Raw genomic sequence first — 15,211 nt, 5'->3', positions numbered from 1 at the left:
GAGGTCCTGGGCCAGGGATTGGATCCAAGTTGCAGTTGCAGCAACGCCACATCTGTAACCCATGGTGCCAGGCCAGGGATCAAACCCACATCCCAGTGCTGCAGCGATGTGGCCAATCCTGTTGCACCATGGCAGGAACTTTGATATTTATGCTTTTTAGTCATTCTAAATTCTGTGTAAAGAATGGATTGATGAACAAATAAATCCAGGAAGCTACTGCAACAGTCCACCACATCGTGAAGGTGATTTAGAATAGGGTATGGCAGTGAGGATAGGATGTAGCATATATGGTGGGTTCTGGTTATATTTAGCAGGTAGAATCAACAGAATTTTGTAGTGGTCTGGATAGCGGGTGAGTGTGCATGTGTATGTCTGTGGTAGAGGTCTCAAGAATAATCCCAAGACTTCTAATTGAGATATTAGTAGATATTTACGGAGATACGAATTATAGTGATAAGACTGGAACTGTAGAACTAGGGAAAAGATCAAGACGTTAAGATCAAATATGTTCATTGTAAAATGCCTTTGAGATGAATATCAAGTTGCAAGCTAGATGCTGGAGCCTATAGCTCATAAGTCTGGGCAGGAGATAGGAATTTAGGAGTTTTCACCGCATATGGTAGCTAGTAGTTTAAGTCATGAATGTAAGAGATAACCTGGGGAAGAGATGGTAGAATAAGAGTTAGGATTGAGTCCTGAGGAACTCAACAATTAGAAGATGAACAGAGGAGTCTGCAACATGTCTCAGAAGACATGAACAGGGATAGTCAGAGAACCAAGAATGAGTGGTGTCAGAGTATTTCAGGAAAAAAGATAACCCCAAATGTTGTTGAGAGAATAAAATGAGAATATGAAAGATGTCTGCTTTCTGACACCATGGAATTTATTAGTGAAGAGCTTTTTTGATGTAGTGGTGGGGTAGAAGCATTAACACCTATAGGCTATGTGGGTGTGGTAATTCTAGCAAAATAAGGTAGCCTTTAAAGTCATGTGGAGAGTGGGGGGGGGGAGGAGGAGAAGGGAGGTTTAAGTAAACTTAAATGTTAGGAAACATTATACAAATTATAAATGTATAGCTTATGAAGAGTGTGACCTTTCACAAAGTGTATATACACTTGTGTCACCTGTAGCCCCATCAGGAAATAGAATATTACAAGCCAGAAATTCCCCACCTTGTGTCCCCTTGCATTCACTATCCCTATAAAAGTAACCGGTGCGATTTCTAACACCATAAACTTGCTTTCCTGGTTTTTGAACTTTATTCATATTCTTTGTACTCATTTGCATCTGGCTTTTTTTGCTTAATATTCTTTGCTTAATATTATGCTTGATGACCATCCAAGAGGCATTCATTTACCCATTCTACTCTGATGGTCATTTAGGCTATTAAGAATACTACTACTATGAATACTCTTGTTCATTCTTGTCTTTTGGCAAATAGCTATGAACAGCTGGTTAGAGAGTATCTGTATGTTCCCCGTTAGAATATAGAGCCAAACTGATTTTGAAAGTGGTTGCAATGATTTACATGCCTACCAGTAGCACATGTTTCAGTTGTTCCACATCATTAATACTTAATATTGTCAAGTCTTTAAAAATGTTAGCTTTTCCTTCCCTTCTAGGATCTTGGCCCCTGAGTCCTGGTCAGCTAGGGATCCTTAAATGCCACTTTTTGTATACAGTTTTTTTGGGGTATACAATTTTTGTATACCCATGAGACTACTGTCTTCCTGCTTCTAGCAGAAATCCTCTGTTAAGTTTCATAAATTTCTGTCCTGCACTATGCATTAAGCAAATTCTTGAAGGGGAAAGGAGAAACAGAACATCAGCGTGCTTCTTTGAAGTTCTCTTGGCTCTATCTGGTCTAAGTTCTGGCTGCCTCAGTGGGTCTCTGATGCTTTTACTATTCTTTTCTTTTTTAAAAGCTGTCCTTTCTTGATGTTCTGAGCAGAAGCTTTGGGCTACAGCAACCTAGTCCCTAGGACCTGGGAATGGAAGTTATAGCTTGGGTTCTCAATCCAACTCTGTTTATTAGCTGTGTGACTTTGGTAAATTATTTAACCTAAGTAATTAAACATTCTGAGTTTCAGTTTTTTTATGTAAAATGAAAATAACACCATTTCATCAATGTTGTGAGGATGTGAAAATTAAATATGTCTGTAAAATGTCTAGTAACAAAAACACTTTAATGAGGGTTTACTATGTGCCACTTTATATGGATTTAATAACTTAAATGTATATATAGTTATTATCTTCCAGTTTCTTTTTAAAATCACAGACTCGGAGTTCCCATTGTGGTGCAGTGGAAACGAATCTGACTAGGAACCATGAGGTTGCAGGTTCAATCTCTGGCCTCGCTCAGTGGGTTAAGGATCTGGTGTTAACGTGAGCTGTGGTGTAGGTTGCAGACTCGGCTCGGATCCCGCGTTGCTGTGGCTGTGGTGTAGGCTGGCAGCTGTAGCTCTGCTTGGACCACTAGCCTGGGAACTTCCATATGCTGCAGAAGCAGCCCAAAGAAATAGCAAAAAAAAAGACAAAAAAAAAAATATATAATATTGTTTTAATATTGTGTTTGACACCAGCACTTGCTCAGTGAATGTCAATTATTATGATAGAGAAAATACAAACGGCTCAGAAAGACTAATCATCAGACTTTCTATTTTGTTTTCTTCTGATTTTCTCCTTTACATTATGGCATGAACGATCTTACAGCATCTTTCAAGTTATTTTAAAAGAAGCTATTGTGAAAAATGAATGTCTAATAGCCTACTGATGAATAGGTAATAATTTGCTTTACCATCATTCTGTTGTTGGATATTCAGAAGCTTTCTATTTTTTAAGACATCATAGATATCAGTGCTATTAGCATTTTGTCCCTTTCACAAGTTTCCTTATTTGAAATATTTTCTCAGAATAAAATAATATCAGTGTAATTACTGGCTCAAGACTATGAATATTTTATTATTGCTGATAGAACAGTTATATTGTTCTCCCAAAGAGTTGTAGTATTTGTAAAGGCAATACAAATGAAAGGTTTATATTAAGTGAACAAGAATTAAACCTATGGAGTATAGGAATGAAGGAAATCTAGAGATGGGAAAGAGAAGGAAGATAAATTTTAAGGCTAAGAGAGAAAAAAGTGGAGCATCTAGATACTATTTCTTGTGAAGCAGGGGTATTAGTTTCACTTAAAGGAGTAGGGATATAAGAATGGAGTTGGGCTTTGTTGAAAATTACAAATGTTTGAATACAAATATACATACACATCATAATCTTTCAAGAATAATGTTTCTATGATGTACTAGGAAGCAGGAGGCCTATGATGTAGACCTATTGTGTCATTTAATTTGGTGTGTAATTTGGGGCCTTAATTGCCTTATCTATGTATTGGGGTATTTTACCTGACCAAAAGTTAGCATTAGAACATGGCATCTCATGTTTTAGATTGCTGATCTTAAATTTGTCTACTGAGCATACTATACTGAATAAAAATCAAAGACTCTCCATTTGCTAACATGTATTATGCTTTGAACATCTTATTAACTTTGTTATCATGTTAAACTTGAAGTTATTATTTTCTAAGTTACTTTGTGGGCCTCTCTCAGGGCCATTTCTTGTGTTCCTTCTATCATCAGATGAATTCTCACTGTATGCACTCAAAGGCAGTTGCTTCCCTACTGCTGCCTTTTCCCGTCTGCTTTGATCCCATCATAGATTTTGGAGCACTATATAACTGCTCATCAGGGAGAACCAGTCTTGTAAATTTGGGCTTTAAAGAGAATGCTTCCTCTCTTTGTCTATGTGCAATATCCTTCCCAATTTAAAAAACAAAAACAAACAAACAAAAACTTCTCTGTCAACTGCTTCAGATGCTGAGGGATCATGGAATTTGAGAATGATGACCTGCCATATTCAAATTCTGTCTCTATCACTTACTGGGTAAGTGATTTGGGGCAAGTGACCTAATCTCTCTAAGCCTCCATCTTTTCATTTGCAAAATGAAGTTAGTTAATACCTAAAACACCAAATTATAAGAATTAAGTTAGTTGAATGGGAATTGGAATTACAGCTAAATGTAGTTTGAATTTGCATATCATTTAGAAAGTCATGAGAGCACCACTGAATAAAATTGTTTTTGAGCTGTTTCAAATTAGAGGCTGGTGTGATTCCTAGAGTCCTTAAAAATCCATACCCTTTAAGGAAGCTATTCCAGATGAGGAAGCAAACATAAAGGTTTTGAACTCCTGCAGGCTTCAATAGATGTCAATTCCATAGTACCAAAACACTTTACCATATTAGAAGCAACAACCAAAACAGAAGAATAACTTTATGCCTATTCAATTAGCCAAAATTTTGCTGGTGAAACTGGGGTGAAAACAAGACACTTGTATATTGCTGGTAGCATCAAAAATTAGTATAATCTTTTAGGGAAATAATGTAGCTATTGTGTCAAGAACTATAAAATGCTCATACTTTTAGAACCAATAATTCCATTCATAAGACTTTATCCTAAGAAAATAATTCAAGTAAAGAAAATAGCTATAGTTTTATTCAATAGTGCCTGGCACATAAAAAGTAACTCAAGTATTTCTTCAAATGAGTAGCTTCATATGTAATGACATCTCCATATTACTGCCCTTGGTTCCTTTCTATTATGATTTAACTACTTTCATCATCTGGGGATAGTTTTAGAATCAAATTTTCTTATCTTTATCTAGTCTCTGTTTTCCCATCTTCTCCAGTAACTTCAGTGTTGATTGCTATCAAACTCCCTCATGATACTTTCACCCTCTGAACTTAGTTGACCTTAACACAGAAACCCAGTTGACCCAATCAAGAAGAAATCTGAAGCTTCCTTCAAGTTCCTAAGATGTTGTTTTCCTTTGTCAACATCCTTCTAACTATTCACAGCACTGACTGTCTCATAAGACAAAAGACAGCCAGGAACCTTCATATCCATCCTCACTTGATCCTCAATATACCTCCAGTCCTGTACCTAGCCACTTACATTTCCCTCTAGGATATAAGGAAGGATTATCACCTCCTCGTTTTTCTTATTAAACCCCATCCAAAATCCAAATTCTTCAAATTTAATTATCTCCCTCTCTTTTCTAAAGGTATAATTCACATACCATTTCCCCCCTTAGTGCACAATCCAGTGGTTTTTAGTATATTGGCATACAAGGTATTTTAGTATCAAGCTTGTGCAACCATCATGACTATCTAATTCCAGGACATTTTCATCACCCCTCAAAGAAACTCCATACACATTAGCAGTCATTCATTATTCCTGGTCCCCAGCACCTGGCGCACTAATATATTTTTTGTCTCTATGGATTTGCCTATTCTAGACATTGCATGTAAATGGAATCATACAGTATGTGGCCTTTTGTATCTGGCTTCTTTCACTTTAGTGTAATATTTTTCAAGATTCATCTGTTTTATAGCATGTATCTCTATCCCATTCCTTTTTATTGGTGAATAACATTCCATTGTATGACTAAACTACATCTTGTTTATTCATGCATCAACTGATGAACATTTGGGTTTGTTTCTATTTTTTGGCTCTTATGACTAACACTATTAACATTCAGGGAAAAGTTTTTGTGTGACTATGTTTCCAGTTCTTTTGGATACATAACTAAGAGTGGAACTGAAGAACTCAACCCCAAAACTCCTTGAACTGATTAATAAATTCAGCAAAGTGGCAGGATATAAGATTAACATTCAGAAGTCAGTTGCATTTCTGTATACCAGCAATGAAACATTAGAAAAGGAATACAAAAATATGATACCTTTAAAAATTGTACCTCACAAAATCAAATACCTCGGAATACACCTGACCAAAGAGGTAAAGGACCTATATGCCGAGAACTATAAAACTTTAATCAAAGAAATCAAAGAAGATGTAAAGAAATGGAAAGATATTCCATGTTCCTGGATTGGGAAAATCAATATTGTGAAAATGGCCATACTATCCAAAACAACCTACAGATTCAATGCAATCCCTATCAAATGACCCATGACATTTTTCACAGAACTAGAACAAACAATCCAAACATTTATATGGAACAACAAAAGACCCAGAATCGCCAAAGCAATCCTGAGAAACAAAAACCAAGCAGGAGGCATAACTCTCCCAGACTTCAAGAAATACTACAAAGCCACAGTCACCAAAACAGTGTGGTACTGGTATCAAAACAGACAGAGAGACCAATGGAATAGAATAGAGAATCCGGAAATAAACCCTGACACCTATGGTCAATTAATCTTTGACAAGGGAGGCAAGAACATAAAATGGGAAAAGGAAAGTCTTTTCAGCAAGCATTGCTGGGAAACCTGGACAGCTGCATGCAAAGCAATGAAACTAGAACACACCCTCACACCATGCACCAAAATAAACTCCAAATGGCTGAAAGACTTAAATATACGACAGGACACCATCAAACTCCTAGAAGAAAACATAGGCAAAACACTCTCCGACATCAACATCATGAATATTTTCTCAGGTCAGTCTCCCAAAGCAATAGAAATTAGAGCAAAAATAAACCCATGGGACCTCATCAAACTGAAAAGCTTTTGCACAGCAAAGGAAACCCAAAAGAAAACAAAAAGACAACTTACAGAATGGGAGAAAATAGTTTCAGATGATGCAACTGACAAGGGCTTAATCTCTAGAATACATAAACAACTTATACAACCCAACAGCAAAAAAGCCAATCAATCAATGGAAAAATGGGCAAAAGACCTGAATAGACATTTCTCCAAAGAAGATACACAGATGGCCAACACACACATGAAAAAATGCTCAACATCGCTGATTATTAAGAGAAATGCAAATCAAAACTACCATGAGATACCACCTCACACCAGTCAGAATGGCCATCATTAATAAGTCCACAAATAACAAGTGCTGGAGGGGCTGTGGAGAAAAGGGAACCCTCCTGCACTGCTGGTGGGAATGTAAACTGGTACAGCCACGATGGAGAACAGTTTGGAGATACCTTAGAAATCTATACATAGAACTTCCATATGACCCTGCAATCCCACTCTTGGGCATCTATCCGGACAAAGCTCTACTTAAAAGAGACACATGCACCCGCATGTTCATTGCAGCACTATTCACAATAGCCAGGACACGGAAACAATCCAAATGTCCATGGACAGATGATTGGATTCGGAAGATGTGGTATATATACACAATGGAATACTACTCAGCCATAAAAAAGGATGACATAATGCCATTTGCAGCAACATGGATGAACTAGAGAATCTCATACTGAGTGAAATGAGCCAGAAAGACAAAGACAAATACCATATGATATCACTTAGAACTGGAATCTAATATCCAGCACAAATGAACATCTCCTCAGAAAAGAAAATCATGGACTTGGAGAAGAGACTTGTGGTTGCCTGATGCGAGGGGGAGGGAGTGGGAGGGATAGGGAGCTTGGGCTTATCAGACACAACCTAGAATAGATTTACAAGGAGATCCTGCTGAATAGCATTGAGAACTATGTCTAGATACTCATGTTGCAACAGAAGAAAGGGTGGGGGAAAAAACTGTAATTGCAATGTATACATCTAAGGATAACCTGACCCCCTTGCTGTACAGTGGGAAAATAAAAAAAAAAAGAGTGGAACTGCAAGTATCTCTTGCTATCTAAATCTATTCTGAGTTCAGAGAGCCTGGGATATCTCTCAAAACGCAAACAGCTCTACACTGACCTTCCCACCCCACCTCCACACTAACACCTTCAGTCTTCAAAATCTGTACATATTAATTACAACTTAGTTCTTTCCAGTTAAATTGAGGGCAGGGATCAGTTCTAATAGGTCTGATCACAACATATTGACATCCTACGGTGCTCACAAATGAGAGAATGATGACTTATTCACTCCTTCATTCAGCAAATCTTTGAATATCTATTGTACATTGGTCACATTGTGTTTAATGTTAATTAAACACTGTTTTAATATTGGGTATAAATAGTGTACAAAAGTTATTGGTCATTTTCATCTACCTCAATTGCCAGTTCAACTCCACAGATATTTACTGAATGTGAAAGGCATTGTGCCGGGTATGACAGTAGACACAGACAGGAATGTTATAGTCTGCAGAACTTTATGACAGTTTAGAAACTCTAAGTATGAAAATAACAACAATAGAAACATTCAACAGCAGCGGTGTGGACACTGAATCTCCTATGAAAAGCACAAAATGCTCTGGAGGGTCAATGGACAGAGCATATATGGTTGGGTTAATGGTAAGAGAATTGTATAATCAGAAAATATTTCTTAAAGCTGAAGGTGGTTCTTGAGAAAGGGCCACAAAGAAGATAGCAAGAACAAAGATAGAAAAGGCTAGATACAGTACAGATTTTTTTTTCCCCCAGAGATCTACTTAGGAATCTATAGATGGGTAATGAGAGGCGGCTCTTGAACATTAGGCGTAGTATTTAAATAGATTTAGAAGAATGATTTGAACATCTCCCTTTAACAATTCAAATTACCTTGGTGATTCCTTAACCTTTTCTTGAAACTCTTCTATTATGCAAGTGACCATGAAAATTCTCCTTACACAAGGGGAAAAAAAAAGTCTTGACAGCTAAGTGACCATGCTTAGCTCACTTGAATTAGGGGAGGCATAATCTGAATAACCCTAGCACTACATCCCCATACTTTGGGAATATGTAAAGCTTAAAACAGACGTGTAGGCAAATCCCAATAGCTAGAATGAAAGAAGCAAAACTGGAGGTAAAATGATATTCATTAAGCTTCTAACACTGGGCCTTGTGCCAGGTGATTTACATATAACATACTTGGTCCATCAAACAATCATCTGGGTTTATGGCAAATGAAGTTTAGAGATGTCAAGTAAATTGTCTGAGGTTACCAAGCTAGTAAGCTCACCTAGTAAAATGGAGACATCATTGGAAGTTCCCAGGCTAGGGGTCGAATTGGAGCTGCAGCTGCCGGCCTAAACCACAGCCTCAGCAACTCGGGATCAGAGCCACATCTGTGATGGACACTGCAGCTCATGACAATGCCAGATCCTTTAATCCACTGATAGAGGACAGGGATCGAACCCAAGTCCTCATGGATACTAGTCAGGCTTGTTATCGCTAAGCCACAATGGGAATTTCCTAGACATCACTCTCGAACCCAAGCATGTTTGATTCCACGTTTCCCCCACTGTTTCACTTGCATTTGTTTCTATCATACAAAGGAGGCTAAAATGGTAGGATCATGAGGCATGCATCAATGAAAAAGCTTAAATATTTAACACAGGGTCTTTAATGGTCTGGAGAAAAATTTGGCCGAAATACTCAGAACTGGGTTTAGAATTGCTTAGAGATCAAGATCAAGATCAAGAGAGATCAAGCTTAGGGCTGCTTCTTCATCCAGTCTGAACAATGACCGCACTATTGATCTTATTTAGGAATGTTAAGGGAGCAAATTCCAGTTTTGATTTGGAACATGAGAGTAAACTCCAGGAAAATACAGATATTTGTCTGTATTCACTGATGTATTCAAAGTCCCTAAAACAGAGACTAGTACACAGTAAGTACTCAATAAACTTTTGTTGAAATAATATTAAGCATGTAAGAGGTATTCTCATTTGACTCTTGAAGGCTCTGAAATAAGAGATAAAGACAGTGGAGCAGTAGGTTTAAAAACCATTCATTTGTTAACATATAAATTCTTTTTAACACTCAACTCCATGGCAAAAACAAGCAACTACCAAAACAACAAACATTACAAAAACCAATAGTTCGACAAGCATGATTTTACAAACAGAGGTAGACAAAAGAATGAAAAGACATTTTTTGCTTTCTATATAGTATCCAGCACTTCGTGGATAATCAATTTCAGTGAGATGGAATCCAGAAGTTTGACCTACTGTGTTAATATTTCAAACTGCTGTGAGTAGTGTATCCAATGACTGCTTTTGGAAAAGGAAGTGGTTATCTAAGTACACTGAAAAAATGGACAATTTCTTCATTATTGATGGCAAGTAAAGGAATGAAAATCTCCAATTCATTAACTTAAAGGAGTACACTTAAAAAGTCTTTATTTTTCTGATTTTGATAGTATGTTTCTATTAGGACAAGAAACTGCAACAAAGAGCATTAAAGGAAAAAAAAAAAAAAAAAAAGCCTTTGGAAGAAAGCAAGCTTCTCTATAGAAACATTTTTAAAGTGAATAAAAGCAGGTTCCATGAACTTCCCTCTATTTTTCACAAGCTTTTCTAATATTTCTTCTTTGATGGAACCAATGAATAACTGCCACCTATCACAAAACATCTTCTTTCAGATATGTGCTTTATAAATTGTTTTCTTCTGAACAGACAGTTCTTCAAGCTGTTCAAGTCTCTCAGCTGCAACAATTTTTCTTATTTCTATTATACTGCTTTTCTTCCATGCAACAGTATAAAGATCAATTTTAAAAACTCTTTTGCTTTCCAAAGATAGTGTCCTAAGGCAATTCGACTGTATCTCAATCAATACTTTATCCTTTCTCTACTTCATTTAGTTCCACAATCTTTACTTACTTCAATAACTCCTAATACTGTAGTTTAATTTGTCAGGGTGATTATATCATGTTTTCTTCTATATTACATTAATATAGAAGATAATAAACACTTTCTAATCAATTAACACTTGCTTGAGGCAGTTTACATGTCCTATTAATAATAACATAGACATAATTGTGTCTTGCCTTTTCAACTTCTGCAGAAATTCTGTAGTGCTTCAAAAGATAACCCACTGATTTTAGAGTCTTTTTTTTCAATGTCTATAGCAGGTTAAAATATATATTTTTTCTTACTGTTACATTTAAGTTACAGCTGTTTAAACATTTTCATTTAAATCACATTTTCTAATAAACTCTAAATGAACTAGCTTATTAAAAGAACTAGAATTAAAACAATTGCAAATTCTAGGGTAGATTAGGAAAAAATACACAGGCCTTATTCTTTTGAAAATTCTTGAAAGACATTACAGTTCACTAGACAGCTATTCTAAAATTACTAAAGGTGTTGAGATTTTATGAGCTCAGAATACATTGATTCCTTCAGTACCCTTCCCACCTCTACCTCCCAAGTACTGTGGTACTTGAAGACAGAAATGAAGGCAATCAACTGTTCAGTGTTTATTACTACTTTACATATAGTTTCTTACAGAACATAAAGAGTATAGGAAAAATAGAAACATCTGGCATTTATCTTTTGTCTTCTGTGAGCGAATTTTCCCCCTTATTTAAAATTTAAGCTTAATCTCAATGTTCCTTGGACCATGCCTTAAATCCACAAAGCACAGACACCATTTTTTAATTGGTGCTGACAGAGAGGAAAATGTACTACAGTGTAACTTTCACAAACAGTAAGTTACATGTAAGCAATGTGAGAGCTGAGGAAGTTGTTTTAAGGCACAGGGCAGAACCTGTTGCCTAAAATTAACAAGACTAAGGATTTAAGATAATCACAATCAGTTAAAGTAACACCAAGTAATTGAGTACTTCAGTATGATATTTTCACTGTGGTCAGGTGAAAATGCTTCATAATTTAGGTAAAATATTGAGTCTTGTAATAAACTACCTCCTTATGAGAAACTACAGAGTTCCTGTGGTATGTCATGGCAGAGAACATCGCTATACCTTATTCAGCCAAGGTTAGACTTCAGTAGGGAAGCAGGGATGGGCAATTCATGAGTCACGCAAGAAAGTATGTCATCTTGTAGAGATGAGTAGAGAATTTTAACAAGGGGTTTCGAATTCTTTGAAGAACGCACTAAGGAAATTCTGTTGGAGAGAAAATTTTCCATCTTACACGTGGAACCAAAACTCAAATTCTGACTGGAGCCTGGTGATTAGCACAACTAGGTGGAATAACCTAACTTTTCGCATAAGACACAATCCCAAAGCTTTAAGATACTGTCTATGCATATGGCACCAGGCATCACCTTTTCAAGCCCTCGCCGGCATAAAAAGTGGGCTGGACACCCAAACCATCACCCTACCCCCACAGGAAGTGAGTTACGGTCCCCCCTCCCCCAGGATGGCCTTCTTCCCCTCCCCCAACCGGAAGTGAGGCGCCCCCAGTTAGTCGGCCTCAAACAGACAAACCAATAATAACAGCAAAAGAGGGATGATCTTCAAGGGGTGAAGGGCAGCTCCACTGTGGCCACCCCCAAGGTTGCCTTGCTTACTGACCTGCTGAAGATAGGGACAGGCGGGGGCCTGGGGCCTAAAGAAAGTCCCTGGCACAGAGGACAATTCCCTGAGCCCCTCTCAATCGCCTTCACGCTTCTCACTCCGTCGTCTCACAGCTTGACAAAAATTCCTCCGCACTGCTTTATTTTGATGTCCTTTCCTTCCCTTTAGCTAATCGCTTAACCACCTTCCCATAGGTAACTTCCCTTATTGCAGCATTTAAGACTGTTCCAGTGAGGAGAGAAATCAAATATTATTCCCTATACCTTCAGAAAAATGAAGGGATTATTTTGTTCAAAGGCGGCGAAAGACTACGTGATTACGCAAGGTGAGACTTATTTTCGCGGAGGTTTCTGGGAGATGTAGTTTTTTAAAATTGCTAAGGCCTGCAGAAAGAATCAGGACTTAAAATTGCTAATTACTGTAGGCTGGAGTCCTTGAAGATACCTATTCTGTATTCGACAGCAGGCCGACCGAGGGGACTCTGGCATGAAAAGGGACAATACTTCACTCCCCTTTCCCTCTGGACCATAATAGACCTGAAATGTCCCTTCCCAGGATCGTAATAGACCTGAAATTTCCCTTCCCAGTCCTTATCGTCCGGCCCTCTTCCTTTGGCCACGCCCTCTTCAGCCAATCAGACCTCTCTCTAGAGCTCTTCCTCTGGAGGTAGGAACGCGAGAGGAGGGGCTTCATGGTGACTCCTCCCTCGGGGCTAAAGCGAGACAGGGAGAGGGCCTTGGGCCCGTGCGCGCGCGCGTGCTCGTTCAAGTAGCTCGGCGGCGAGTGCGCGCGCGGAGGGGAGGCGAGCTGGCTGGGAGGAGGCGGGCAGGCTGGTGGGCCGGGCGGGCGGCGAGCTGCGGGCAGCCGGGAGCGCGCGGTGGACTCGGCGGCGGCGAGTAGTTAGTTAGTTGTTGTTAGTCAGTGTCAGTTGCTCGGCGGCGACGGCTGTGGTCACCAGGAAGGATACGGGACGGCGAACGATGGTGGTCACCGCGGCGGCTTGTGCGCCCCTCAGGTAACAGAGATAGAGTTGTCCGCGTCCTCTCGCTTCCCTTCTCTCGCGCCGGCTTGTGGGACCAGGGTCGTTGCGGGGTGAGGGCGATGACCTGGGAGAATACGGGCGGGGCGGCGCGGGGTCCGGGTGGCGCCTCTGCGGGGGTTCTGGCGGTCAGAGCGTCCGGCCGGGCACAGGCTCTCTGGCCGCGGCCACCCCCGCGCCCCGCCGACCTCGGGGCCCGCGGCGCCGCGCGCCCCCTCGCGCCCCGGCCGCCTCCGCCCCCTCTTTCGGTGGCGGCGGAGGCGGCAGCCCCAGTAGCTCGGCGCCCCCCAGAGGAGGGAAAGTTGGGACCTGGCGGCGAGAGACGCCCCCGGGCGCGGCTGGAAGGCTGCTGGGGAAAGTGGAGCCTAGAGTAGTGAACGCTGTGAGGCTGGGGCAGGAAGGACTCCCCTTGCTCCTGCTAAGTGTGCCGGACAGCCACCTCCAAACCCGGGAGGATCTGGAGCAGCCTGGCCAGCAGCGCCAGGACGAAACCCGTTGGCTCTTTGCTCACTTCGCTCTGAGGTTTGTAAGACTCCTAAGATGCGGGTTATTTGGGGATTTCGAATTGTTTGTTGGATCAGTTTTGTTTCTCCCTTACCCTTTGACTCATCCGTTCTTACAACTTTTCTTACCTTCCGTGATGGGGAGCTGCTGTCTGAGCCCCCTTCTGTACCTCCTCCCGGTCGCCTGCACCATTCGCCTGAGAGCTTGATTTGGTCTTTTTCGTCCTTTGACTACGTTAAAAAAACTACTGAGAGCTACGGGAAAGAGGAGCCCTTCTACCTTTAAATGTTACTTTCTTGCAATCCGTTGTGTTTTTTAAGACAACCGTTTAGGAATTTGAGAGCTGTGGATTGGAGTTATTGGAAGACTGGCATTGAGGGGATAGGATAGTGACAAGTTAAAGGAAAACTATGATTTCATCTTTATTGTCCTTGTTATAGAGAACCTAATACAATTTTTCTTCTGCCTCTGTTAAATATGGTAAGATTATACGTTGAATTAAATATTTGGGGACTTACATGAAAGGCTATTTTTAGTTCATTGTGTGATGTATGTCAATAGGTTTTCACCAGATTTTGGGATTGCTTTGAGGATTCTCTTTTGGGGTCTGCTTCTCGATTTTTGTTCAGCCTCATCGTCTTTTTCTTCCCCCCCTGATAAATGAAATGATGTAGTAATGTGTATAGTCAAAGAACCTGTATAATCGGAGAACCATATTGCTCTCTGCAGTGTAGAAGTGAAAACCGTGAATTATCCACAGGGGTAAAACTTTCCATCAGGCAATCTTGAATACTTGCTTCATGATGGCTTCTCCTGTAATCTCAAAGCATTTCTAGATAGCTCAATTCACTGACTACCTTAATTACTTTCTGAAGTGCCTGGCACTTCTCTTTGGTGACTCGTTTAGTAAACTATAATGGCAAGTATGGTACATTTTCTTGGCTTCAAAGATGGGAGTTGTTGCCTCGGCCCAGAAATGAACAGTTAACAATGGAAGCAGAATTCATACCATTGCTAGTGAGTTTTGGCTATGACCAACTCTCAAACTATGTGAAAAAACAAACATCTTTCTATAACTGTCGAAAGGAAGAGGGGGAAATATTTTATCATGTCTTTATTTTTGGAGACTCTAACATATTATATTATGTGGGAAAAAATGTCAAATTATTTTCTTTAAGCCTTTTTGATGTGTGATTCTCTTCTCCACCCCTTACTTATGGAGACATTTAGGATTTGATATTTATGTTTGGCTGGGTTCCAGGATGGGAAGAAAAGTATTTTGGTGAAAGGAAAAGATAAAATTGCTTTGAACTATTACGATACTGTGACTATTCATTTTACCCAGTGATAGTATAGAGAAACTTCCTCCATGATTTTTATGTCCCATTAACATTATGCCAGAATTCACTTTTAAGAGTTTATCCTGAGGCCCATAAAGAAATACTATCACTT

At 39.5% G+C, this 15,211-nt stretch overlaps 2 protein-coding genes across 11 annotated transcripts in view; one reads left to right on the top strand and one right to left on the bottom strand.

Annotated features, from left to right (window-relative positions):
- HMG20A (high mobility group 20A) overlaps window positions 1–12,327 on the bottom strand; it is a 65,715-nt gene extending 53,388 nt beyond the window's left edge. For 2 of the 3 annotated variants that reach the window (XR_014810523.1, XM_021099019.2), the window contains exons 1-2: window positions 12,214–12,327; window positions 11,659–11,802 (exon numbers count right to left, since the gene is read on the bottom strand). The gene's annotated coding sequence lies outside the window, so the exon portion shown is untranslated. The remainder of the gene's footprint in view (window positions 1–11,658; window positions 11,803–12,213) is intronic. The other variant, XM_021099020.2, reaches the window with a different exon arrangement.
- A 682-nt stretch (window positions 12,328–13,009) lies between these two features.
- PEAK1 (pseudopodium enriched atypical kinase 1) overlaps window positions 13,010–15,211 on the top strand; it is a 284,832-nt gene continuing 282,630 nt past the window's right edge. For all 8 annotated transcript variants that reach the window (XM_084966101.1, XM_084966096.1, XM_021097994.2 and 5 more), the window contains exon 1: window positions 13,010–13,231. The gene's annotated coding sequence lies outside the window, so the exon portion shown is untranslated. The remainder of the gene's footprint in view (window positions 13,232–15,211) is intronic.

Source organism: Sus scrofa, chromosome 7 (assembly GCF_054392235.1).
Source record: "Sus scrofa isolate SSC_HxYL_T2T_F1_AM1 chromosome 7, Sscrofa_HxYL_maternal_Yorkshire_Landrace_v2.0, whole genome shotgun sequence".
In the NCBI taxonomy this organism is placed as follows: domain Eukaryota; kingdom Metazoa; phylum Chordata; class Mammalia; order Artiodactyla; family Suidae; genus Sus; species Sus scrofa.
Note: the sequence above shows the minus strand (reverse complement) of the source record. Positions and strands in the feature narration are given on the sequence as shown.